This window comes from Hippopotamus amphibius, chromosome 3, assembly GCF_030028045.1.
Source record: "Hippopotamus amphibius kiboko isolate mHipAmp2 chromosome 3, mHipAmp2.hap2, whole genome shotgun sequence".
NCBI lineage: Eukaryota > Metazoa > Chordata > Mammalia > Artiodactyla > Hippopotamidae > Hippopotamus > Hippopotamus amphibius.
In genome coordinates, this window is record NC_080188.1 from 77,897,042 (window position 1) to 77,923,204 (window position 26,163).

Below are 26,163 nucleotides of genomic sequence, written 5' to 3' on the forward strand. Positions count from 1 at the left end.
TGGCATCAGTCCTTTGATAGCCTAAAAGGGGTGCTTCATCCAGCCCTGTATTCCAAAAGCAAAGTGGAAAACCTGTACTTCCTTTGATTTGTGAAAAGATGCATCTGCTATAAATAGGAAGCACCTACTTGACATTTCCTTAGGAAGACATCTGAAAGCTTAGAATTTATCACATATGTGGTGGGGGCATTATAATACACTATAGTCCTTCAGTCTCAATTTTCCCATCAGCATTCATTTGTTCCTAAAAGGAAGAAGTGTGCAGCTTATTTAGTACCATAGATCTAAAGGAAAAGAAAGAAACAAGCAATAAACCATAATGTAACAGTGATCAGCAGTTGGAAAATGATTTAATAGTATTTACTGAAGACCTGTGATGGGCAGAGCTCTTTACCAGGTACCATGGAAAGGTATAAATAAAATAGCAAATCAGTTCCTTTTCTCAAAAGGCCTACAGTCAAATGGAAGAAACACATAAAAACAAATGCATGTGAATCTTTAAAAACCAGCACATGCAAAACCAAGTACCAGCAAATGCACATGGGTTTGTGCAGCTCACGGGCAGGCTGATTTCACATGAGATGGCCTGAAAACTTGGGCTGCCAGCCACAGAAACACAGCTGTATGACAGTTCTGTCCACCACAGGAACTTAGTCATTTACTGTCAAAGCATTTATTTATTGTGAGATAAGGTAGTAGTCCCATGGCTTGATAACATGATAAAGATTTTTAAGAATTAATTCAATAATTGATTTACACATTCTGCTGTTGATGGTTTTCAACAGACTATGCTCTAGCTATTTACTTTCATTTATTTATTTTAATACATATTTATTGCTTTAGCTAAAAAGAAAAGGAGGTATTTTGTAGACTTTTAACTTGCAATATTTAAATAATGTGCCACAAAGATGATATTTTTTAGGTTAATTGGAGGGAAATGTGACACATATCTATGCTAATGTAGGGATTTTAAATTTTCAAGGCAGGGAATAAGAAAGCATTTTTAACAGATTTTTCCCCCTTGCATTAAGAATCACTAACAGAGGCTATCATCTTAATTTTATTATCATTTGAACACTTTAGTAGGATAGAGAAAGAAGACAGTGTCTGGTTCTAAGAAATAATTTATCATAGAAAATTCTAATATTTACAACCAAATCTGATAAACACTCAAAAGGAATACACAGAAGGTCTACCTGAGCACAGAAATACTGGCTGCTATTTTTGATAAAGATTTAACCCGTAAGACGATGATGATACAGTCGTACACATGGTGGGATTACAGGCAGGAACATGAGTACAGTAAGAAGTTACCGATCACTATATTAGGCTTAAGAAATCAGGGAGACAAGCTAATTTTTAATAGGATTCACTCTGTCTGAACAATTAGACTTACAGCTGTGTAAGAGTATGGTTAAGAGTTAGTCACAATTGTGACATCTATGAGTTACCACTTATTTTAAGAAACAGTGTGATTAGATTCAAGTGATAAAGGCACTATTTCAAATTCATCTCTGCAATAAATGACATTTCTCTAGAGTCTTCTTTAACATTTTGATATGCAGTCTATGGGCATGTTGTAAGAAATAGTATGCATCCACAAGAATCAAAAACAAAGAATAAAATGATTAATAGAGCCCAGATATTTATTTAAATTTTGTTAATCAGAAAATCCAATTAATTGTGATATTTCTGTTAATAGTTTAACAATGATAATAATAATAGCTGATATTTAGAATTATAAATCTGGCACCCTCAAAGTACCTTCTGAATCATTAGTTTTGGAGATAGTGTATATGTCTTTTGTTTGTTTATTCATACAAAACTGTTATCTTAAAAAAAGGGTGGGCAGTTTGCAATGGTACACCATAAACACACACACACACACACACACACACACACACAATCTCTAGAATAAAAATATGTTACTTAGTGGAACAGAGATAATTTAATTTTTTCAAAATCTTTTGAAACTATGAGAATTGTAGAGAAACATGACAAGTGCCACTGGAATGCGGTGGAACGGAAAGGTCCCTGGCCATGGAGACAGGAAAGTTCAGTTCCAGGAGCAGGGATGGTGTTTTGTGTGTTTCAGTTTCCCCATCTGTACAAAGCGGAAGCCCTTGACTGCTCCCAGTGCAGACCTTCCCGTGTTCCAATTATGAGGGTCAGAAAGAAACTTGTCTCTGTCACATCCCACACATCCTGCATGTAGAGCAGAGGCTGAAGATCTTAAAACTAAGCTGAACATAAATGATAAATTCATGGGGGCATTGCTTAGTGAGTGGTCTTAAATAAGCCGAAGAGCAGAAATTTCTGAGCTTGGAGTATTGAGTCAGTCAAATCATGCTATCTTCATCATTTCATCTGCACCAAAGCAACATTCACTGTAAACTCATGCATAAAAAATGCATTTTCTTTTAATTAATTTTGAACATGTTAATATGATAATTTCTACAAGTCAAAAGTTATTTGCTCACATATTTATAAATTTATTTGCTCACACATTTATAAATCCTGACACATTTTTCATGCTCAACTAGATATTTCTGTTAGATAATCTGTTGTAAAGTATGTACCTTTTCAATATTTTTAGAAGCTACTTTAATTATCTTCCAAAGATATTACAAGGAGGTGGGGGCAAGGGAAGAAGGGAACCTTAGTCATTTCTATAAAACTGGTGAAACAGAACAGTTTTTAGATTGTCTCCCGTCTGACAGGTGTTTGCATCAGGGGCAGTAAGAATTCCGCCCAGCTCAGTGAACACCAGGGAGCTGAGCTTGAAATGTTGGGAAAAGTTGGGTTCCAGCTGGGAATGTTGCACATTTAATTTCTCATGGTTGAATATGAACGGGGTGAAAAACTATAATTAGAAATTATGCAGGATACAAAAAATAGCAACTTCTGTGTCATAAAAGCAACGTGGGTTCTACCTGGTCCCTTTTGGGCTAAGTAAGCTGTTTGATCAGCTTCTTTCGGTCTCTGTGGATGTCCTTATATGAGTCTAATTGAAGGACTCCTGTTCTCTTTTTATTTTTGCTCTATGAAAAATGTATCGGACATGTCTTATAATGAACTTTGATATGGTGAAATGATAATAATGTCCTAATTATATATAAAAATGTAATTACACTTGCTTCTATTATAGAAAAACTCCCTTTATAATGAAGTGTTATGTTGGAAAAAGATTTTCATTATAGGCGGACTGCTTTACTTGTTAATTTGCACTCTGATTCATCACTTTAATATTAAAAAAATTCTTTGTAAGTTACTTTTGATGTGTCTCATTTATGGTTCATTTCACTTCCTGGGCACCACCAGGAGCCCAAATCCAAACTTCTTTGAAAGACACTTAAAAATACATCTTTCAAAAGAAATTCTTCTTTCTAGATGGTGGAACAGCAGTAATCAAGAAAAATATTACTGACCTTCTCATTTACCTGAGCTCCGAAAACTTTTCTTTTGAAATCTGAAAACAAAAAGAGATGTGTGGCTTCTCAGATGTTTAAAAATCTGTCAGTGTATGAGGTGGTAGTATGTAGACTATTGAAAGATAGGTTTTAGCCAAAAATCAATTACATAGGTAACATCATGGCACTCAAACAACATGGCTCCTTTTCTACTGTTTTTGGGATTGCTCAGGTCATCATTCTACCAAATCAAGAGCAAAACTGAGGAGTGCAACAAATCCTTCTTCTTTGCTCTTTACAACAAACTGGTCAGTCTTGGTAGGAAAGATAATTAGATGGTTAAAATTAGTTTTGAAATAGTCTATTATTCAGCCAAATCTGTCCACCATCACAGGAGATAAATATTTCATCATTAACACCAGACAAAAAGAGATTCAGCTATAAATTGTCAGAATCAACAAGAAGATGTAACTGAAATAAAGAAGACATTCAGAAGTGTGGCAAGGAAAACCAAAATTTAACCTACAACTGCCACAAAGTATAATATTTATTTTAGGACACCCACTTTTAGATTTAGATTTTAAGTAAGATTAATTCATTTAAGAAATAATTTATTTTTAGAGTAGTGGGTCCTTTGAAGGGAGATTATGATTTAAACAGGTCTGACTTTTATAATATCAGCATCCCTATCTCTGTTTATTGTTCTATAATTTCTAAGTAGAATGGGAATCTTGAAAGTTCTAGAGAATTCCAAAGTCTTTTAAAACCTCTTCCTGAGAGACGAATCAAGACGGTGGAGCAGGAGGATGTGTGCTCACACCCTCTTGCAAGAGCACCAGAATTACACCTAACTGCTGAACAATCAACAACAGAAAGACACTAGAACTCACCAAGAAAGACACCCCACATCCAGAGATAAAGGAAAAGCTGCAATGAGCCAGTAGCAGGGGCGCAATCACATTAAAATCAAATCCCATAAATGCTGGGTGGGTGACTCACAAACTAGAGAACAGTTATACCACAAAAGTCCACCCACTAAAGTGAGGGTTCTGAGACCCACGTTAGGCTTCCCGACCTGGGGATCCAGCAACAGGAGAAGGAATCCCCAGAGAATCAGACTTTGAAAGCCAGCTGGATTTGATTGCAGGACCTCCACAGGACTGGGGGAAACAGAGATGCCATTCTTGGAGGGCACACAAAAAATAGTGTGCTCACCAGGATCCAGGGGGAAGGAGCAGTGACCCCATCGGAGACTGAACCAGACCTACCTGCTGGTGTTGGAGGGTTGCCTGGGGGGGGGGGGGCAGCTGTGGCTCACCGAGGAGGCAGGGGCACTGGCCACAGGGGTTCTGGGAAGTGCTCATTGGTGTGAGCCCTCTCAGAGTCTACCATTAGCCCCACCACAGAGCCTGTAAGCTCCAGTGCTGGGTAGCCTCAGGCCAAACAACAAACAAGGTGGGAACACAGCCCCACCCACTGGCAGACAAGCAGATTAAAGTTTTACTGAGCTCTGAGCACCAAATAGGATTAAAGTCTTACTGAGTTCCACCCACCCAGCCCAACCCACCATCAGTGCCTCCCATCAGGAAGCACCCAAGCCTCCTAGATAGCTTCCTCCACAAGAAGGCAGACAGCAGAATCAAGCAGTATCAGCAGTATTTCATCTTGTGGAACTGAAAACCACAGCCACAGAAAGATAGAGAAAATGAAAAGCCAGAAGACTTTGTACCAGATGGAGGGACAAGATAAAACCCCAGAAAAACAACTAAATGAAGAGAAGAAAGGCACCCTTCCAGAAAAAGAATTTAGAATAATGATGGTGAAGATGATCCAGGACTTTGAAAAAAGACTGGATGCAAAGATCAAAAAGTTGCAAGAAAAGTTTACCAAAGACCTAGAAGAATTAAAGAGCAAACAAACAGAGATATGCAACACAATAACTGAAATGAAAAATACACTAGAAGGAACCAATAGCAGATTAACTGAGGGAGAAGGGCGAATAAGTGACCTGGAAGACAGAAAGCTGATAATCACTGATGAGGAAAAGAATAAAGAAAAAAGAATGAAAAGAACTGAAGACAGCCTAACATACCTCTGGGACAATGTTAAACGCACCAACATTCGCATTATAAGGGTCCCAGAAGGAGAAGAGAGAGAGAAAGGACCTGAGAAAATATTGGAAGAGATTATAGTTGAAAACTTCCCTAACATGGGAAAGGAAATAGCTACCCAAGTCCAGGTAGCGCAGAGAGTCCCAGGCAGGATAAACCCAAGGAGAAACATGCCAAGACACATACTAGTCAAATTGACAAAAATGAAAGACAGAGAAAAGTTATTAAAAGCAACAAGGGAAAAACGACAAATAACATACAAGGGAATTTCCATAAGGTTAACAGCTGATTTCTCAGCAGAAACTCTGCAAGCCAGAAGGGAGTGCCACGATATATTTCAAGTGATGAAAGGGAAGAACCTACAACCAAGAATACTCTACCCAGCAAGGATCTCATTCAGATTCGATGGAGAAATCAAAAGCTTTACAGACAAGTACCAGCTAAGAGAATTCAGTACCACCAAACCAGTCCTACCACAAATGCTAAAGGAACTTCTCTAAGTGGGAAACGTAAGAGAAGAAAAGGACCTACAGAAACAAAAACAAAACAATTAAGAAAATGGTAATAGGAACATATATATTGATAATTACCTTGAATGTAAATGGACTAAATGCACCAACCAAAAGACACAGACTGGCTGAATGGATACAAAAACAAGACCCATATATATGCTATCTACAAGAGACCCACTTCAGACCTATGGACACACACAGACTTAAAGGGAGGGGATGGAAAAAGATATTCCATGCAAATGGAAATCAAAAGAAAGCTGGAGTAGTGATACTCATATCAGATAAAATAGACTTTAAAATAAAATGTGTTAAAAGAGACAAGAAAGGACACTACATAATGATCAAGGGATCCATCCAAGAAGAAGACATAACAATTATAAATATATATGCACCCAATATAGGAGCACCTCAATACATAAGGCAAATGCTAACAACTATGAAAGAGGAAATCGACAGTAACACAATCATAGTGGGGGACTTTAACACCCCACTTACACCAATGGACAGATCATCCACATAGAAAATTAATAAGGAAACACAAGCTTTAAATGACACAATAAATCAGCTGGATTTAATAGATATCTATAGGACATTACATCCAAAAACAGCAGATTACCCACTCTTCTCAAGTGCACATGGAACATTCTCCAGGATAGATCACATGTTGGGTCATAAATCAAGCCTTGGTAAATTCAAGAAAATTGAAATCGTATCAAGCATCTTTTCTGACCACAACTCTATGAGATTAGAAATCAGTTACAGGAAAAAAACTGTAAAAAACACAAACACATGGAGGCTAAACAATATGCTACTAAATAACCAAGAGATCACTGAAGAAATCAAAGGGGACATCAAAAAATACCTAGAGACAAATGACAATGAAAACACAACGATCCCAAACCTATGGACTGCAGCAAAGGCAGTTCTAAGAGGGAAGTTTATAGCAATACAATCCTACCTCAAGAAACAAGAAAAATCCCAAATAAACAATTTAACTTTACACCTAAACAAACTAGAGAAAGAAGAGCAAACAAAACCCAAAGGTAGTAGATGGAGAGAAATCATAAAGATCAGAGCAGAAATAAATGAAATAGAAACAAAGAAAACAATAGCAAAAATCAATAAAACTAAAAGCTGGTTCTTTGAGAAGATAAATAAAATTGATAAACCTCTAGCAAGACTCATCAAGAAAAAGAGGGAGAGGACTCAAATCAATAAAATTAGAAATGAAACAGGAGCAGTTACAACGAACACTGCAGAAATTAAAAGCACCATAAGAGACTACTACAAGTAACTATATGCCAATAAAATGGACAACCTGGATGAAATGGAAAGATTCTTAGAAAGATATAACCTTCCAAGACTGAATCAGGAAGACAGAGAAAATATGAACAGACCAATAACAAGTACTGAAGTTGAAACTGTGATTAAAAATCTCCCAACAAACACAAGTCCAGGACCAGATGGATCACCACAGGTGAATTTTATCAAACATTTAGAGAAAGGCTAACACTCATCCTTCTCAAGCTCTTCCAAAAATCTGCAGAGAAAGGAACACTCCCAAACTCATTCTATGAGGCCACCATCACCCTGATACCAAAACCAGACAAAGATAATACAAAAAAAGAAAATTACAGACCAACATCACTGATGAATTTAGATGTAAAAATCCTCAACAAAATACTAGCCAATAGAATCCAACTACACATTAAAAGGATCATACACCATGATCAAGTGGGATTGATCCCTGGAATGCAAGGATTCTTCAATATACACAAATTAATCAATGTGATACACCATATTAATAAATTCAAGGATAAAAACCACATGATCATCTCAACAGATGCAGAAAAAGCTTTTGACAACATTCAACACCCATTTATGATAAAAACTCTCCAGAAGGTGGGCAGAGAGGGAACCTACCTCAACATAATAAAGGCCATATATGACAAACCCACAGCAAACATCATTCTCAATGGTGAAGAACAGAAAGCATTCCCTCTAAGATCAGGAACAAGACAAGGATGTCCATTCTCTCCACCACTATTCAACATAGTTTTGGAAGTGCTTGCCACAGCAATCAGAGAAGAAAAAGAAATCAAAGGAAACCAAATTGGAAAAGAAGAAGCAAAACTGTCATTGTTTGCAGATGACATGATACTATACATAGAAAATCCTAAAGATGCCACCAGAAAACTACTTGAGCTAATCAATGAACTTTGTAAAGCTGCAGGATACAAAATTAACACACAGAAATCTCTTACATTTCTATACACTAACAATGAAAGATCAGAAAGAGAAATTAAGGAAACAATCCCATTCACCATTGCAACAAAAAGAATAAAATGTCTAGGAATAAAAGTAACCAAGGAGGTAAAAGACCTGTACTCAGAAAACTATAAGACACTAATGAAAGAAATCAAAGACAACACAAACAGATGGAGGGACATACCATGTTCTTGGATTGGAAGAATCAACATTGTGAAAATGACTATACTACCCAAAGCAATTTACAGATTCAATGCAATCCCGATCAAATTACCAATGGCATTTTTCACAGAACTAGAACAAGAAATTTTACAATTTGTATGGAAACACAAAAGACCCCCAATAGCCAAAGCAATCTTGAGGAGGAAAGATGGAGTTGGGGGAATCAGGCTTCCTGACTTCAGGCTATACTACAAGGCTACAGTGATCAAGACAGTATGGTCCTAGCACAAAAACAGAAATATAGATTAATGGAACAGGATAGAAAGCCCAGAGATAAACTATGGTCAACTAATCTATGACAAAGTAGGCAAGGATATACAATGGAGAAAATGCAGCCTCTTCAATAAGTGGTGCTGGGAAAACTGGACAGATACATGTAAAAGAATGAAATTAGAACACTCAACACCATACACGAAAATAAACTCCAAATGGATTAAAGACCTACATGTAAGGCCAGACACTATAAAACTCCTGGAGGAAAACATAGGAAGAACACTCTTTAACATAAATAACAACAAGATCTTTTTTGATCCACCCCCTAGAGGAATGGAAATAAAAACAAAAATAAATAAGTGGGACCTAATGAAACTTCAAAGCCTCTGCACAGCAAAGGAAACTATAAGCAAGACGACAAGGCAACCCTCAGAATGGGAGAAAATATTTGCAAATGAATCAACAGACAAAGGATTAATCTCCAATATATATAAACAGTTCATGCAGCTCAATGTCAAAAACACAACCCAATCAAAAAATGCGCAGAAGACCTAAATAGGCATTTCTCCAAAGAAGACATACAATGGCCAAGAGGCACATGAAAAGCTGCTCAACATCACTCATTATTAGAGAAATGCATATCAAAACTACAAGGATGTATCACCTCACACCGGTCAGAATGGGCATCCTCAGAAAATCTACAAACAGTAAATGCTGGAGAGGGTATGGAGAAAAGGGTACACTCTTGCACTGTTGGTTGGAATGTAAATTGACACAGCCACTATGGAGAACAGTATGGAGGTGTCTTGCAAACTAAAATAGAGTTACCATATGACCCAGCAATCCCACTGCTGGGCATATACCCAGAGAACAGCATAATTCAAAAAGACACATGCACTCCAATGTTCATTGCAGCACTATTTACAATAGCCAGGACATGGAAGCAACCTAAATGTCCATCAACAGATGAATGGATAAACAAGAAGTGGTACATATATGCAATGGAATATTACTCAGCTGTAAAAAGCAATGCAACTGGGACATTTGCAGAGACATGGATGGACCTGGAGACTGTCATACAGAGTGAAGTGTGTCAGAAAGAGAAAAACAAATATCGTATATTAACACATATATGCAGACAAAAAAAATGGTACAAATCAACCGGTTTGCAAGGCAGAAATAGAGACACAGATGTAGAGAACAAACATATGGACACCAAGTCGGGAAAGTGGGGAGGGTTGGGGGGGAATGAATTGGGAGATTGGGATACCAAATTGTACACTTTAAATATATGCAGTTTATTGTCTGTTAACTGTATCTCAATAAAAGTTCTTAAAAAAAAAAAACCAAAAAGAAAACAAACAAAAAACTTCTTCCCGAATTTGATGACTCGAGGAATTTCACTATAACTTCACTTATGGGACCATAAGGGAGTCGTACTTGATTGTTCCCTCCCCAGTGCCCTAACCCAACATTCAGTCTTTTTAGTGAATCCTCTTGATTCTACCTCCCAAATATCACTCACATTCACCACCATCCCTCAGTTTAAACCACCAACATATTTCATTTAGACTCCTGCAATGGCCTCCTAGTCCTTCTGCTGCCTCCCCAATCTATTCTCCGTAAGTCAGTTAATGACCTTGTAAATCATAAACCAAACCATGCCACTGCTCTACATAAATCCTTCCCGTGGTTTCCCTGTGCACTCAGAATGAAACCCAAGCTCCTCACCTGGCACAACAGACTGGCCATGATCTGATTCTTACACATGCCTCCAATCTTACCTCCTGCCACTCCCCCATCAACACTCAACTCCTCTCAACACACTTTGTCTCTTAAAAATACTGTGCTCTGCTCCCTCTGCCTAAATGGTCCTTCCCAAACGTTCCATGGCTGTTTCTTTCCATGTCTGTTTCACTGCTACCAGAAGTGTGTGGCAGCCTGCCCGAGCAGGGCCCTGCTTTCGTTGTTCTATCTCCTAGCACCCTATTTTCCCTTTCATTCTTCCCTCCCTAATCACTCAGGTATTTGCCTCATTTCTGTACCCTTCATAAGATGTGGCTTTCAAGAACAAGAGTCATGCTAAGTCCCACATCCACTGCCACATCTCCTGCCTCCAGAATCGAACTTTCCCTGTTCTCCCAAATTTACCAAGCATTTCCACCCCACCAGGCTCTGCAAATGTACTCCTCTCTGCCTGGATAGCTCCCTCACAATTTGCAGACTTTCAAAATCTCTCTCATCTTTTAAGACCCCACTCAAATGCCATCTAATCTCAGAAGTCTTCTTTAGTTCCCATATTCAGAATTAATTTCTCCTTGAGTTTTAGCACCACTTTATTTATAGTACTAATTCCATCTTGGTTGGAACCAAGGTTAGTTGTATAGAGGTCTGTCACCTTCATAACCACACTTCTGATGGTTTGGGATATTTTTCTCGGTATGAATTTTCTAAAATTTAAACATTTATTTGACACCCTCCCTTCACCTCCTTTCAGCTAATAAGTTGTATAACTTAACAGAGACAGGATATTTCCACTTATGAAACAAAACTGGTAAAGAAGTCAATGGTATTCTTTATCAGAATTTTCATTAAAATGTCTGAAATCTTTGCTATTTGAGACTTCAACCATAAGGAAGTTAATTGTAAAGTAATTCAAATGCCATTTGACAAATAATGGCAACTGAAGGAGAACAATTATATTTCCACCTTTACATTTTTACTTTTCTCCAGGTAAAAACAGGGAACAAAAGTTTGCTAACGTGGGTGGTATATAGTAGGAATGTTATACATGATGAGGTCTCACTTATAACAGACATTTCTAAGTCTTAAGAGGAAATATGGTGCTTAATATTAAAAAAAGGAAGACAGCCAAGAAAACCCATTAATCTTCAAAAAATATTTTATACAACTAATTTTGGGAATGATTTTGGTAAAAGGTAAATATGACTAGATGACATACTTTAATTCTTGCTCAAAATGATAGTTATAACAAGTAATAATATATTAAACTCGAAAGAGCAGGAATTTAGAATTGACAAAGTCCCTCTTGGCTCATTGAACATTTGAGGTTTTCATTTCTCTGCTTGTAAGATCTTTCAAGTTGTCTTATTTTAAATGTTAAGAGGGTGAAAATGTATATATGGGTCATCTCTGAAAATAATTTTCCAAGAACATTGTTAGTACTGAGAAAATTCTTTTCAAAATACCTCTTTTTAGAAAAATCTTAGCAATGTCTCCTTTCCTAGTAAACTATACTGTATTTATTCTTTTGATAACTAGTATTTGAATCCAAAAGGTAAACTCTAAAATCTAAAACAGGACTTGGTATGGTGTTTCTGAAAGAATTATGTTCTGCTGCATAAAACAATTCAGTATAAATTGAATTGGATAGAATAAGATAGAGGTTAATTTTTTTCTTATGTGGGGACCAGACACTCACTCATAGGCTAATACGGAGGTGCACTAGTGAACAGGGACTCTGCTTCTCCTTGTTTGCGCTCCACTATTCCTAGTCACAGCTTTTATTAAGATTGACACATAGCCCAACACAGCTGCTGGAGCTCCAGCTTAACTACTGAATTCCAGGCAAGAAAAAAGAGGAAGAGGAGGAAGGTCAAAAGGTCACATTTCCTAGCTGAGTCAATTCCCTTAAAGAGATGTCCCAGAAATACTACCCAGTGTGTTAATATCTTCTGCTTATACCTCATTAACCATCCTTACCAAAAGAAGCCAGGAAATGTAATCTTTTATCTAGGCATGTTACTGTTTGGAATAAAATGACTTTGGTAGTAAGGAATGAATATTGGGAAAGCTACATCCTGTAATGCTGAAATGACTTATATACTGAGGATAAATATTTTCGACCTTATCTCATGCCTTCTCTTATTAACTCGCTCTGCTCCAAACATAATAGCTTCCTGGTAGAACCTATAGAATTCCTACAAGTGCTCTCCTTCTCTGACTTCTTCCATGGCTCCTTCTCACTTTTCAGGTAAAATGCCACCTTCTCAGCAAGACTGTGTTCACAACTCTAGTCTGTAGGATCCTTCTTCCCCAACCCTGTTATGCTCTCCATGACACCCTGCTACATCTTCCAAAGCACTTAGCACAGTCAGTAATTGCTGCCTTTATATATTTGTTTATTAGTTTATTATTTGTATATCCCTAAAGAGAGTATAAACCGCATAAGAGCAGAGGTCGGCGTCATCGCTGTTGTTTTCCCAGAACCTCGTCTCATTCCTAATGCATAGTAGGGTTCAATAAATCCTTGTTAAACAAGTAGGGGGAAAGCACTAAGAAAATTATTATTCAACAAATAAATAAAAACTTTACTTTGCCAACATTTTCCTTTGGTGTGACCAGTTAAACCTCAGTCCCCTCTTGCAGGGGATCTGTTTGAGTCATGAGAATCAGGCTTCATATGTGACAACCTAGGCAGTTCAGTTGGCTGGAATCACTCTGCTGAGCCCAAGAATTTCTCTCCTTCTACATGACATGGTAGGAAAGTTGGATTCATCTGCAAGCTTGGCTATGGAAGTCTCTGAGGGAGAAAAACACCCCATTGACCACACAATCTTCTCCAAACAAATCTTCTCGTAGGAGCCTAATCAGACCACCCAGATATCTTTTTTTGTTCCTTTAATACATCAGCGGTTCATGGAGAAAAGTGATTCTCAAGCTTTCCTCCAACTTAATAGTATATTACCTGGCATTCTTATGATGTCAATGGAAGGATGGAAGAAATACAAATGATGAAAGAAAGGAAAGAAGAGAGGGCAAGAGGGAGGGAGAAGGAAAAAAAGAGAAAGGAAGAGAGAGAGAAACAGTAAGAAAATGGACCCTTTAGTTGCAGAGGAGAACTTTCCATTGTGGCAGTTTGAGTGCCAGTCTTTGGAGAATTGCTGGAAGACATTTTAGCATCTCATTCTTCAAGTAGCTCATTAGGGTGATGAAAAGCCTGTGATGAAGGGGCAGTGCCATGTTTGAAGAGCCAGGGGTTCCTGTTATCCTGAATTATTAAGTAGTCAATATTCAGTGGACCACTGCCTGCCCGCCTGTCTTCAGCAGGTGGTGGCCCTCTGCCTTTCTCTGGAAAGCAGCTGCTCCCTCCCAGACTCCCCAGAGTCTACAACAGCCATTTGTTTCGATTTAAGACAGACACTGTCATTATTTTGTGCAGAACTTCACAGAAATGTTTCCTACTAAATGCTTGAACCATCTGAGTAGCACCAGGCAGACTGCTGGCTTCATTAATAATGCATCCATGCTTATCAATAGGTTTAGACAACTGGTATTTAGAAGCTTCTTCAGAAGGAGTGGGGTGGATTTTTTTCACACCAGTAAGCTTCATTCTGTCAGTTCCTTGATGTTGACATTACATCCAACTGTGTTCTGAAAACCAGAGGTGTTAAAACTGTGTCTGGGCTGTTCTCTCTCGCTTTGGATGAAGTTAAGTCATGGTGGTTGGCCTTCCCCACTTTCTGCCCTTCCTTTCAAGTGTACGCTAAAGGAAAAAATATTTCTACCCACTTCACTTTAAACCTTATTACAGAGAGGCCCGTCACACACAATTAATTTGGGCTGGTTCTTGTTGGCACTCTGCTCTGGTCTCGGTATATTTCAGTAGAATACAATAGTGCTGATCTCTGTGACGTGTATCCTGTGCATGGAAAGTTACATAACTATATTTTAGATCACTTACAGTCACAAAAGAAGTGGTACACCTCCTAAACCTTTGGATTTGAGTACAGTTCAAAAGGCTACTGCAAAACTCAGCGTACTGATTTGTCTGTAACCTATTCGTCTCTTGTCAGAAATCAATGCCGAAATAATGAAGGTACTCTGAGATCCTGTAAGGCATCAAAGACAGAAAGAAAAGCCAGGAAAGTACAAGCAAAACATTATTTTTTAGTGCTGGAGTATGAAATATGCCAAGGTAGCAATTTCTTTTCAAAATAATGATTTTTTCCAGATTTCCTTTTTAAAGCTTATCTCTCATGTTGCTTATCAAAATATACAGGTATCTAAGTGAAGTTGATAGAGCTGGTATCAGAGTCCCATTTTTAATGGAGAAATTACCCAGAAGGAAGCATAAGGATTTTTTTCTAGAGCCGTACCTATAGAAGTGCAATACAGATCTTCCTCAACTTAGGATGAAATTACATTCTGATCAACCCATAGTAAGCTGAAAATATTGTAAGTCGAAAATGCACTTAATACGCCTAACTTACTGAATATCATAGTTTAGCTTCGCCCACATTAAAGTGTTCAGAACACTTACATTAGCCTACAATTGGGCAAAAATCATCTAACACAAAGCCTATTTTATAATAAGGTCGAACATCTCATGTAATTTATTGAATACTATACCAAAAGTGACAGACAGAATGATTGTCAGTGTATCAGTTGTTTACCCCTGTGATTGCACCACGGACTGGGAGCTGTGGCTGTCACAGTCCAGCATCATGAGAGGGTATCCTACCATATGTCACTAGCCGGGAAAAAGATCAAAATTCAAACTATGAAGTACAGATTCTACTAAATACATATTACCTTCGCACCATCATTAAGTCGAAAAGCCACAAGTTGAACCATCTAAGTTGGGGATCGTCTGTATACATAAAATGACACACATACACATACATATATCTGCACATAGGTAATGTGAACATAGAATTCAAATTGCACGTACCAATCCATTAAAAATTCTTTGCTATGCTGTATTTTTCCTTGTAAGAAATGAAGCATGTTGTAGGCAGAATACCCATCCACCCCAAGATATCCATGTCCTATCCCCAGAGCCTGTGAATGTGTAATGTTACAAGGCAAGGGGAAAGTAAGGTTGCAGATGGAACTAAGGTTGCTAATTAGCTAGAGAAATGATTCTGGATTACCCAGGTGGGCCAGTGTAATCACAAGTGTTCATAAAAGGGGGATAGAGAGGCAGAAGAATCAGAACCATGGAGATAGGGTTAGGAGAAAGATTCAACCAGCCCTTGCTGGCTTTGAAGATGGAGTTGGGCCACTAGCCAAGGAATGCAGGCAGCCTCTAGAAGGAAAAGGCAAGAAAACTGATTGTCCCCTAGAATTCTACTGATACCTTCATTTTAACCCCACGAGATAATTTCAAACTTCTGGCCTGGAACTATAAGATGATAAATTTGTGGGTTTTTTTTTTAAAGCTGCTAAATTTCTGGTCAATTGTTATAGCAGTAACAGAAAGCTAATATAATGCAATTTCTAGCAAAAGCATAAAAATGGTAAGTATTCATATAAACTAGGTTAAGGTAAACAATGTCAATCAAAATGTCTACCTAAAAAATGCCCACTTTCCTACACTACTGGCAGCATAGCGTTTCTTGAGAACAATTTAGCATTATTTATTGAAAACAGTTTAAAAATTTACCATATTTCTCGATGAAGAAATTGTGCTTCTCAGGATTTTTTTAAATACTGAAATGGGTGCAATTTTATACATACATGTAAGCACATGCATTTTTGAAGCATGATTTGAAATAGTAAACAGTTAAAAACAAGCAAAATATGCAACAGTATGGGACTGATTAAAATAAATTATGGTATATATGTACATTACGTAGCCAATGATACTACTACTCTAGGAGAATATCCAATGACATAAAAAGATCTCACAATGTATTATATAAAGAAAGGTTTACAGAATAGTATGATTTCTTTTATATAGAATATATACATTTGTGCACATTGAAATGTGTTTGTAAGACGAGAGAAAAAGAGGAAAAGAATAACAATGATCATTTCTGGGTATGATGATTGCTTTTTTTCTTTTTCAATATTTTCCAAAACGAAAATGTATCAGTTTTATATTCAGAAAAAAACATACAACAAACTCTATTTTAAAATTGCCTTAGAGAAATGCCTTTCTCTAGCCCAAGATTGGGGAGATTGAGACCAATCTCCCTCCCTCGGCACTCATATCTTTTGCTCAAAAATGAATGACTGTTAAGTTATCCAAAGTAGTGAGAATTCTGAGCTGAAAGCATGCTATATATGCAGAGAAGTGAATTGAGATAGGTCACATGCCATCAACCACTGACAGTCTGAATTTAACCCGAAGCAGGAAAGATGCCTGAGGGTTGTTTGTTCATGAGGCAAAGTAGGATATTTGGAAGCCAATGAGTAGGTGGGAGAAAAATTGCTCGTTTGGCCCTGTCTGGTGTTCTCTTTTCAGGTTTTGCAAAGTCTCAATGTGAACCAACCAAAGAAGACTTGTCAGATACAGGGAAGAGCTTTTCTGGCTTAACTGAATGCTTTCCCTTTGCTTTGGAAGCCTCTGACGCCTTTGTTAATTGATTTGCGATTTCCTAGAAGCCCATACATTTCTGGCTCACAGATGGGCGAGGGAATAAGGCTTTTGTTTATTTTAAACCATCTAATACATTAAAATCTTATGTTTTGAAAGGATTTTAGAATTTTCAAAATTTTTTCTAAAGTTTGGTTGATCTGTAGCAAAATATTTGGAATTTAAACTTCTGAAGGCATTGAAAAAAATTTACATTTTATTGAGAACAACACCGCTTTTAAAGTGGCATTTCAGTGTTGCCATAGTGGAATTCTAGTAAATTAAGTTCACTTCTTATAGTTTTAGACAAATTTTTGAAAAGAGAAAAAGAAAATTTTAATAATACCTTACTCCTTTTATCATTGGGGAACTGAACTCAATAATTTATCACAATTTAACAACTGACATTTTAATGTTGTCTACGTGATTTTTCATAAATTGGCATCCATTTATTCTCCCAATTTTACCTTCTGTTTCCTGACAGGCATACAAGTCCTCCTCCGACAGAAGAATCTCCTGGAATGCATGGTCTTTGCTACTATTTGCATAGCAGAATTCACATATATTATCAGTTAACACAAGCGTTTCCCTGATTGTTTAGGAAAAGTCCATGATGGATGGTAGCTTTGGGTGAGGAAGTTAGGTCTTAACTTAATCCAAGAGGGTGGCCTGGAGGAGAGAGAGTAGTAAACCAACAAGTAACTGGATTGTTTCATTCACACAATTAATGAAGATTGGAGGTGGGAGTAAAATGAGGAAAAGGAGAACAAAACAGAACCAAAAAAGAGAGCAGCGTATTAGGAAGCTGCATCTGACAGAGAAATGACTGGAGAAAGATTGACAGGGGTCAGGTGCTCAAAAAGACTATTAGAAACCAGACTTCTTATTAACCAATTGAAAAGCATTTGTCTACTTTAATATAAACTGTATAAACCCTCTCTGTGGCTCTAACCCAGGAGTACGTTTACATCAAGGCTGGTTTTGGTATTTTGGTCAGTGAACGAGTCCAGGTGTTGTTCACCATGGGACAGAATGGCAAAACTGGGACAGTGAGATGACCCAGGATTGGGAACCAGGGGAGACCTGGATAATCCCAACATTCATCACCTACCCCAAACCAAGCCCATGAGGATACTCAGAGGTTCTCAGGGCGGCCTGGTCTTCCACTGCAGGCGAGATAGAGGTTTGAGCCAATTTTTCTTAAATCACAAAAGCCTGGATGATGACCCGTGCTAATATCTGGTTTGTATATGGTTTCATGGGGTCATCGAGTTCTTGGATAATTTCTGCAAATCTTATATACATAAGATTTGGGGATTTTTATCAAGATTTTCATTAGGTGTCTATTGTACACCTAAAATAGAGTCATTTACTCATTGGAAACTTGCAATTTCACAGGAGGTGATAAAGCATGCACACAGGAAGTTATCAGCAAACCACAACTCACCATGCGTGTGTCAATACATACATCGGAATTTTTTAAATAATATAGTGAAGTCAAAAATTGTGCTGTGCAATAAACATGGACAAGTAAAGAAGCTGGCAGTGAAAACTACAGTAAACTTTATTCCTAATGCCACTGCTGATGATCTGTCATCAGACTACAGTAAAAGCCTCCTAGCTCCCTGTCTTCAGTGCTCTTATCACTAAAAGTTATTCTTAATTTGCTATTAAATTCATCATAACGCAGCAGAGTTCTGTCTGGCACGATGCCTGGCACAGTACAGGGTCTCAGGAAACACTTGTTAAATGAACAAATCAATCAGTGATTCTTTTCCATCCTACACAAAAATGTCAGTGTCTCATTATTTTCTTTTTACCTTTCTAACACTATATCTCATTGTTTCATTATCGCTTATTATGTCTCTAGGTTCCAGCTTCGCTCCTATTCTTATGTCATATTCTGTGCTCTTCCTTCACTTGGTGTTGCCATTTTCCCCATTCCAGAAATTTTCAAAGCCTTTCTCAAGAATCAATAGCTCTTTCTCTCTGAATACCCAAGCAAGAAATAATAATTCTTTCTCCCATCTTTCTTACAAATTTATCTTCACCTTTCCATAGCATTAGTTATTTACTTGATATTAAAATAATCTGTGCCCATAATTATCTGCCATAGTGTAAAGGTCAGAGTACTTTGATGCAGACAACAGAATCCACTTCAGCTAGCTTACACAAAATGGCATTTATTACAGATTATTACCTAGCTTACAGAATTACTGGAAGGCCAGGGAATCAAGCTTAGATCACTTCCATCCAGGAACAATGCAGCCAAAATATCTATTTGGCTCCACCAAAGGAAATGTTTGCATAGAAATTCCATTTCTGCTGCCTCCTCTCAGTTCATGGTACCTACCAGAACAAAACATAGAGTCTAAAATCTCAGATGCCTTGGGAAAACCAAATGCTTCTACCACAACATTCAACCCCCACCCCCACACATGACCTCAAGCTCATGTTGCTTACTTCCATTTTCAAAGTTTTAAGTGGGTGCATTTGTTTAGTGAAACGTAGCACGTGGAATTCTAGCTACAAGGGAATCTGAGAAGTGTTATTTCTAGGTGTCCATCCTCTATAATACAGAAAGGCATGCTATAACTGAGACAGAGAAGATTGATCCAACCTATATCTACCACATCTAGGAGGCATACTGAGGACATAATGCATGTCTGTTCAGCTCTGTGTTTCTCATTTGTCCATAGGCAGTGCTCAATGACTACGTATTGAATGAGTGAATATATAGTACAGGTACGGTATGTAAAATAGGGGCAAAGGAAAGTTAAGAAAAGGGACCCGGAATCAGTAAAAACCTAGATTTCTCATTTTAAGAGTTTTATTTAAATCATCAAACTACCAACCTCTAAAATAAGTTACTTCATTAATCAAAAATATTGTTTTGTTAGAGAAGGTAGAGGGAAGACAGCTGTTTTTCTGAGCTCTATGGTAATTCACTGTAGTAAAAAAGTCTTGGAAGAAAGGAAGCTAACTGAACTTGGTGTACCCCAAAAAAATAATAAATAAATAAAATTAAAAAAAAAAAAAAGAAAGCTAGCTTCATATCCTCTTGCACAAACATGTCAAACCACCCAAAACTCTATATCATCTTCAAAATCTTCCTTCTAATTTTCCCATAACTCTGAACAGGCTATCAGTAGAAACTGATATTCAGGAAAGCTATGACTTGCAACTACGATTCTAAAGAAAATAGAAAGCAGTAATATAAAATAGCATTACATAACCCACTTCACGTGAGGAATCCTGTGTCATTTGAAATTAAGAATGTACACCTATCATAAGGGACCGGCTTTCTCCTTTACAAGCCACACATTCTTGTATGGTCTGTTTTTATTGTTGTTTGGGTTTGTTTTAATCTTGTGAAAAAGCTGGTGTTTGGGATACAGTACACAGTTATACACACACACACACGCTGTGAACATTTAAGGCAGTTTTTAAATGTCCATTTGGAGTTACGGAGCTGGACAATGATCAGCTTGTGTTACCAGGCACAAGACCAGAGTCAGTAGGGCATGCTGCTTCCTAATCACCTGATGTGAATAAAAGAGCCAGTGGGAGGCTGCCTTATGCAGGAAGGGACTAAAGGCAGAAGATGGACAGTTTCTCTGGAGGGACCAAAGTGGGGAGCAGAAAAATGCAGGAATTCACAGCTTACCTGCCTCCTCTGGGCTCAGTCATGGGAAAGATCCCCCTACCACCCCCTCACTCCTCAATTAAATGCTTTCTCCACTCAACATAATGGTCCACGAACTCACACCTTCCCTGTCCGTGCATCATTTTTGCTGGTGGTTGTGTACAGTGAAGAAAAAAAAGAATCCAATAACATAAAACTATTTTAATAATTTTTAAAGGAAGTTTAAATGATCCACACTCCATCAGGGTCGATGAAAATGGCTCTGGTGTCGAAGGGCAACAGGTTGCTAATAAATACAATAGTTTAGGGAAGTGCTGTTTCTGTCACGGAAAAACTATATTCTGGGAAAAGTAATACTACTGTAATTCATTTCTGAAAGCTATGGAGACTTCTCGGATGAAGAATGTAGTTATTAAAGGCAAAAATACACAATATGTTGTAATGAAATGTTTGTGCTTCACACTTCATTAAGTGTTTTGTTGGCCTCTGGGGAAATTCTCTCCCACACATAGAAATAATGTTTATACATGGTGGGATCACTAGAGGGAGTGCAGAGAGCAATGTTCAGAGGAAGAACCTGCTACAACTCCGGTAGGTTCAATTTAAAACACGAAGTGAGGCGTTGAAAGAAAGGCTAAAACTGATGAAAGAGTACACAAAATTTTACTGTGAATTTGGCTGTCTTTCTATCTAACCCCAATGCTATTTTCTCTTAATTTTAAATTTTAAATTTTTTAATGGGAGTTTTGCTTGAAGTATAGGGTGATGGAGAAAACCGATGCTTCAAATTAGTGGGATTAAGTGAAAAAGCATCAGATTACAAATTCTGCTGCCTACGGTAACCAAAAACACATTTAGGACTCTGAGAATTCAGAAGGTTTGCAGTTTGGAGGTCTGTTGACTGTGTTAACTTAGAGTATTTTGAAAGTGAAAATGGAAAATAGTGGTAAAATTGCAAAGAAATTCACAAAAAATAAAATTCTTGGAAGGTGGGAAAATCCACTCAGGAAATATACAAAAATATGAATCACTTAAGAAAGTCTAATGAGCAAAGGATCTTTAAATAAGAGAAATAAATCAGGTGAAGAAAAGCAAACTATGGAAGTTCTTGCCTGTATACACTTTTGTTTTGTACCCTGTATGGACTTCATACTCTCAGTAGTGCTTTTTTAGGAAGAATGTGTCCATTTGTCTGGTCTAAATATACATACTGATGTAATATTTCTAAGGAAAACAGAACAAGGAAATGTAAAAGGGAATCACACTCAAAAAAAAAAAAAATCAGGAGATAAATATTAAAGACCACCAGGTAAAAAGTACTAACATCAACTAAAATCTTTTTAAATTACGGTATGAGATTTTCAAGGAAGCATTCCTTTGCCTCAAGAATATTTTTTTCCCCTCAAGAAGTATGTTAACCTTAATGGCTTTCCCTAGAGCTAGAATTTCAATTAGTTGCTTTACTACTGCAACTCTAGTCACATAAAAAGTGGTGACTCTCCAAGATTCATGTTCGGAGCCATATTCTTCATGTGCACATCTGAGTTGAATTTAATTTGTTTTTAATTTCTAAGTTTCTGTATAATAATAAAATGCTAGTTATAGGAAATATAGAACTTAAACTTATAAGAACATAGCACTTCAATTTCCTTCTTATGAATAAAAATACATGTTATATAAATAGATTCATTAATTGAAGAGTCACAAGTGTTATCAAAAATGAAAGATATATAGCAGGACTGAGAAAGTATGATGTCAACCTATGACAAAACTCTCAGTCTCTATAATCATTTTTATCTGCTGAATTTTATAATTTAATGCATTATGCTATATTAGGAATTATGACATTATAATAACTAAATTATATTTATTATGTTACATTATATATAACAGGCATTATGACAATAAGTTTTGAAAAACTAAAAAAAAGCCCTTTAAAGAGTTCATGTACTGAAGATTACCAACAGCACAATATCAAATAGTGTTTCTAACTGATATTTTTCAAAATAATGATCATTATGATAAAAATATTGTTAATATTAAGTGATAATAATATGTAAATGGGCCTTTTCACAGTTCTCTTGAAATACACAAGGGCATCATCCCTGAGGACATTCAGAATAAAACACAAGTGACAGATAAATAACTAATGAAAACTTCAAAGATCTGTAAAAGAGCTAAGAAAGTGACAAGATTTCAAATAGAGTTTATTCTCTTGACTGCAACTTGTACTTCAGCTCTTTAGGTAATTTTAGCACATTTTTGTTTCTTTAAAAGGCATATGAGGTCTAATTTCAGATTACCTAAATTACCTAAACAAAGGTCAAAATACCTAATTTTTAAAAATAATTTTCATTACAAGAAAAAATATTTTTTGTAACTATGTGCAGTGATGGATGTTAACTAAATTTATTGTGGTGATTATTCCGTAATATGGACATCTATCAAATCATTAGGTTCTACCCCTAAAACAAATACAATGTTATATGTCAATTATACCTCAATAAAACTGAGAAAAAAATTAGAATCCTATTACAAAAATGTCCCTCAACATATGAACTATTCAGACTGCTGTATGGTGTCTTGTCACCCTTTCCTTCCAAGCATTCTTTCTTCTTTTACTTTATTTGTATATTAAGGCTGGGGAGGTCTTGGTGTTACTGGTTGGACTTCTTGATATATGCATCAATCTGGGTCCAGCTAGGAAGAGAGAAATCACTTAAGGTGTTTCCAGTGGAGAATTTAATGTAAGACATCTGCTACCCAGGTGATACAAAGAAGCCTACTCGGGTGGTGAGACAACTCAGCAATTAGCAAGAGCCGCAAGCTGTTATCAGCCTTAGAGATAAAAGGACAAAGGGAAGAGGTAGTACTGTCAGAAGCCAGAAGCAGGGACCTTTGAACAAGAACTAGAACATGGCAGAGGCCATCCAATAGGAAATGGGGTCATGGAGGGAGAGGCTGTCCAGCTGATTTGGAGCCATGGAGGAGATGCAGCTATTGCTGAAGATACAGCAGTGTTAAGAAAGAAGAAATATCCTGGATTTTCCCTTTCTCTAATTCTAAGCCATTCTCTCCCATGGCCCACAGCTACATGGAAGCCAGAAGGGAGGAAATCTGAGAAATGCAACTCTTGACCACAAGAAGAGAGAATAAGGATGATCAGGGCAGGGAACAGATCTGAGAGCACAAATGGCAAGAATGCTTCCAAACCAACCTGGTAACTAACTGCCTACTGCAAATGCCCTGGTTTAATTCATTACTTTTACCTGGTATCTGTCAAAAAACTCCGTAGAGTTCTTTTTGTCTTTAGTTTTTGCCTTCTTTCAATCTCTCCATACTTTCCCAGAATAGTTTTTCTAACAGAGAAACCTGATACAGGGTACTCTCTGGCTCTACAATGTTCAGTGATCCCCATGATCAACAGACTAATATCTAAACTCCCTTAGATGAGGTCATTCTCCCTAATTACCTCTTCACCTTCAATTATGTAATTTACATCCAGCAATAGAACTGCTTGTGATTTCCAGACATTCCATACGCTCATGTTTTCCCATATTTGTCTCCTAGGGAAACAACTACTTACCTGATATGAGGTAGTAGTTATGAGAAGACTGCCTTGGTTTAAACCCAAGCACCAATGCTTACTAGCTATATGAGCTTGGTAAAGTTACTTAAACTTCCTGTGACTTAGTTTTCACATGTGTAAATTGAGGTTAATAATAGAACCTACCTCATAGGGTTGCCTTGAAGACTAAAGAAGAGTTAATATATGTAAAACCCTTATAACTGTGACTGGCATAAATATATGTTATTATGATTATTATCATTTTATTATTCAAGACCCGACTTAATTAGTACCACTTCTGTGAATGAGAAAGAGCTAAGTACTACTTCTTTTCTTCTCCTTTGAACCTTTTGCACATCTCTAATCATATTATGGTTTGTGTGTCATGCTGGTCTCCAACAGCAGTGGATACACAGTTTGAGGGCAGGGTCTGAGCCCATCTATCTTGGTATCACCAGGTCTTATGCAGGGCCCGATCCAAGTAGACATTAAAAATAATAACACAGACATGCATCTATCATGGAAAGGAAATTTCTAAACAATATAATCTGAATAAAAAAGGATAAGAATAAACTTAAATTTAAAGAAAAGAGTGTCTTGGGATCTTTAGATAAATAGAAAGAGTGGAACATTTGTCTTTATAATTCTCCAGGAAAAAAAAAGTCAATATTCCTTTATGGCAGATTTTGCAATATCTGACAAAGTAGACTTTAAGCCAAAGGCTATAACAAAAGACAAAGAAGGGCATTATATAATATTATAGTGATCAATATAAGAAGAGAATATTACACTTGTTAACATATACATACCCAACACAGGATCACCTTAATACATAAAGTAAATATTAACAGAGAAAAATTGACAATAATACAATGATAGTGGATGACTTTAACACCCTACTTATATCATTGGATCGAACATCCAGATAGAAAATCAATAAGGCAACAGTGGTCTTAAATGACACAATAGACCAGTTGGTCTTAATATATATCTACAGGACATTATATCCCTAAACAGTAGAATATACATTCTTTTCAAGTACACATGGAACATTCTCCAGGATAGATCACACCCTAGACCACAAAACAAGTCTCAATAAACGTAAGAGGATAGAAATTATATCAAGCATTTTTTTCTAACCACAATGGCTAGAAATCAATTACAGAAGGGAAAATGGGAAAAGAACAAACACATGGAGACTAAACAACACACTACTAAAAAACTAAAAAGTAGTCAATGAAAAAATCAAAGAGGTAATCATAAAAGAGACAAATGAAAATGGAAACACGAAACTCCAAAATCAATGGGATGCAACAAAATTCTAAAAGGGAAATTTATAGTGATACAGGTCTTCCTCAAGAAACAAGAAAAAACTCAAATAAACAAGCTAGCCTACAAACCTAAAGGAATAAGAAAAAGAAGAACAAACAGAACTAAAGTCAGCAGAGGAAGAAAATAATAAAGATCAGAGAGGAAATAAATAAAATAGAGACAAAAAAATAGAAAAGATCAATGAAACTAAGAGCAGGTTTTTTTGAAAGGAAAAACAAAATTGATTAACCTTTAGCCAGGTTCACCAAGAAGAGAGAGGACCCAAATAAACAATAAGAAATGAAAGAGGAGAAAAAATGACCAATACCACAGAGATATAAAATATCATAAGAGAATACTATGAAAAGTTTTATGCCAACAAATTGGACAACCTAAAGACATGGACAAATTTCTAGAAACATAAAACCTTCTAAGGCTGAATCAAGAAGAAACAGACAATTTGAACAGACTGATCACTAGTAGTAGAACTGAACTTGTAATAATAATTAAATAAAAACTCCCAGCAAGCGAAAGTCTAGGACTGGATGACTTCACACGGGAATTCTACAAATTTGTGAA